Genomic DNA, 3,611 nt, shown 5'->3' with positions numbered 1-3,611 from the left:
AATAATAATAATAATAATAATAATAATACAAATATGGAACAAATGAATGGGGTGTTAATGGAAATAAACAGAAATAAGTATTAATACGTGTAAATGTAGTCAAAGAAACAATTTCAATGGCAAGTACGACGACAATTATTCTTAAATAACCATTTACAAATACTTACACAATATAGGTGATAGCTAGCGCGGGAAACTGGGCCATAAGACGTAACAGTTCAAGACCGAGTTTACCTTGGTTTTCCCCCATCACTTCAGTTATTTGGGGATTTTTCCTTGCCCGAGGTAACCACTGTGGGAGAACTTTCTCCATACCTGCTCTGGACAAGGGTGTGTCAGGGATTTTTTTCTTCTATCTTCTTATTGTTATTCGTAATCTTATTTACTTATTCTCGTCTCGTGTTTGCGCGTATTACTTTATTATCTGATGATGACCAAATAATGATGTTTAGTGTTATACTTTGTGGCGATACTTTGAGAAGTGTTCCTGTGATGTCCTCTTTTATGGTTTTACCATTCATGTTGGTATTTGCTATAATATAATTATTATTATTAATATTATTATTATTCAAATATTTTATAATTTAGGCAAACATTTTCCTCTCCCTTCACTCACTCTCACTGCCTCGAAAGAGTAAAAAAAATACAATAAAAAAATTACAACACAAAATAAAAAGAAAATAAATGTGAACATTAAGAAAAAGCAGAAGAGAGCTAAGGAAAGTATCAGGAGTCAAGATTCCCAAGTGGGGAGTGGAGGCTTCAGTGACACAAACCCTCAGGAGCGGCTGTGTGAAAGAAATTGAAATTGAATGTCGCCACACCTCAAGACAACTGGGACCTCGGCTTGAATAGAGAAGCCACGCTAAAATAAACATTAAGTTACCTCATCAGAATACACTCGACCAATTCCAATGTATATCACAGCATTCCTTCGGCTTTGATTGGGCCAGAATAATTGTACGAATTGTGTAATTAGAGACACATGTCGCCATACAACTGAGTAACTATTAATTGTATCGCATAAACTTTCACACTGGTGACGAAACCTCTTGATCCATCACTATATGGGGTTGTAGTTATGTACCTGGATAAAGAAATTAGGTGCCAAACCTCATGGTGTGGAAGCGCGGGGGGCGGGGGGGGTGTTAGAAGGAAGGAAACTATCAGGGGTAAAGTGCCAAGCCATGACGACTATGTAGCACTGGGAAGGGATCAGGATAAGGATTTGGGATGGGATGGGGGTAAGGAATGGTACCCAACCACTTGGACGGTCGGGGGATTGAACGCTGACCTGCATGAAGCTAGACTGTCGCTCTACCGTCCAGCCCAAGTGGTTGGACGGGGGGGGGGGGGGGTTTAGAGTGTAAATGCACCTGGCTTCAGGAGTTTTAAATAGCTGTGGTTTCCAAGTGCGAAATAACTTGGGTTTTAGAGAGTGATATTTATATTATTATTTTAAAGTGAATAAAGAGAGTGGGAAGCGTGAGAAGACTTGATTGTAAAGCATGATTGTTGTGGTGGCGCTCATAGTAGCAGTGATTGTTGTTGTTGTTGTGATCATAGAAGTGATTGATGCGGTAGTGATTGTGGTGGTGATTGTTGTTGTGGTAATTATGGTGATAGGTATAATCGTTAAGATTATGGGGATAATTACAATGGTGGTAATTAATGTGTTTTATGTGATGGCCTTTAGAATAACAGATGTGGACTGATAGGGTGAGAGAGATTGGGGACGTGGGTGGGGGGGGGACAGATGTGGATTGAATAGGGTGAGAGAGATTGGGGACGTGGTTGGGGGGGGACAGATGTGGATTGAATAGGGTGAGAGAGATTGGGGAAGTGGATGGGGGGGGGCAGATGTGGATTGAATAGGGTGAGAGAGATTGGGGACGTGGTTGGGGGGGGGGGCAGATGTGGATTGAATAGGGTGAGAGAGATTGGGGAAGTGGGTGGGGGGGGGGACAGATGTGGATTGAATAGGGTGAGAAAGATTGGGGAAGTGGGTGGGGGGGGGACAGATGTGGATTGAATAGGGTGAGAGAGATTGGGGAAGTGGGTGGGGGGGGGGGGAGGAAGGGGGGGGGAGGACAAGAGGAGGGACGAAATGAGGGGACAAAGGACATGTGAGGATAAGATACCCGCATATTGTTTCAGTGTTTAATAATACATTTTATGAGAGAAGGTGGACGGGGGACCAAGGGTATTGGGGAAAGGAGGGGGGCCAAGGGGATGGGAGATGCACATAAAGAGACGAAGTTCTTCACTTCGATATCACAACCGAACCTCGCATGATATCACACCGAACCTGTCTCCTTAATTCTACCATTTGTTGTAGGAATTAAAGAGACAGGTTCGGTGTGATATCGATTCCAGATCTATTTTTTTCCACTCAATTCCTGAAGGATTATATTTCCCATTTGGTACCTAATCCTTATCCTTGGTACCTTGTGTCCGGCCTCCTGCTTTCTACGCTTTTCGCGTCCATTCAGGTTCTACCATCAGGTAATTACGGTTGGGAAGGCGGTCAGATGTCATAGGCTCAAGATAATGTTGTTGTTGTTTAAGATTCAGCTACTGGGAACAAAAAGTTCTAAGTAGCACGGGCTATGGTGAGCCCGTAGCTTACCTGGCACAGGAGCGGGGCTGTGTCTCAAGATAATGATGCTGATTGTTGAAGTATTGCCGTTCGCGTGAGGGCGAGGAGTGATGGGCGTGGCGCCTCAGTGGCTTCCCTGAAGGATCTCCGGTGCTTAACAAGGTCGTCAGACACTTGCAGTAATACACCTCTCGTTCATCCGATTGTTGTGACACACTTTATGTGCTCCTGTCATCATACACCTGCAGGTGCTCCCCTGCCATTAAACACCTGTAGGTACTCCTGTCGTCAAACATCTGTAAGTACTGCAGCCGTCATAAACCTGCAGGTGTAAATCCACAAGGGCCGTGACGAGAATTCGAACCCGCGTCCGAGAGCATCCCAGACGCTGCCTTGATTGACTGAGCTACGACATGGTATAAGGTGCAGGTGCCCCCCCCCCCCTGTCGTTATAATCTGTAGGCCACCTGCCTTGAGACACATGTAATGAAACATAACTGATAGACCATCAATAACAGCTGTGTAGTAATACTTCTGCGATTAGCGCCCTTCACCCTACTTTCCCTGTCCCCTTTCCTCTTGAGTTGTATAAACAGAAGACAGAGTAACGATGAAGAACTTCACAGGATGAGACATAAATACCAAATAAGTGAATAAGAATGGCAGATGAGATGAGAAGGAAAACTCGTGAAAGTTTGCTCAATATAACAAAGTGAAATATAGTTAACCGGGACTTAAAGTATCATATATCTTAGATATTATAAGATAAGAGGAGATAGAAATAGAACAAGAAGTGACTAAAAAAATAACTTTCCTGGTGATAAGAAATTTAAACTTTGAAAGTTACTATTTACGATTGAAAAGATTATATAAAATATATTATCAAAATCAAAGAAGAGGGTGAAAAAAAATCTGGGAGGAGGAGGAGGAGGAGGAGGAGGAGGAGGAGGAGGCATTTTTTGCAACCTCCAAGAAAACAATAGAAGAGCCAGACAGTAGTTTAATGTTGAAC

The sequence above is a fragment of the Procambarus clarkii genome, chromosome 24 (assembly GCF_040958095.1).
Source record: "Procambarus clarkii isolate CNS0578487 chromosome 24, FALCON_Pclarkii_2.0, whole genome shotgun sequence".
Taxonomy (NCBI): domain Eukaryota; kingdom Metazoa; phylum Arthropoda; class Malacostraca; order Decapoda; family Cambaridae; genus Procambarus; species Procambarus clarkii.
Note: the sequence above shows the minus strand (reverse complement) of the source record.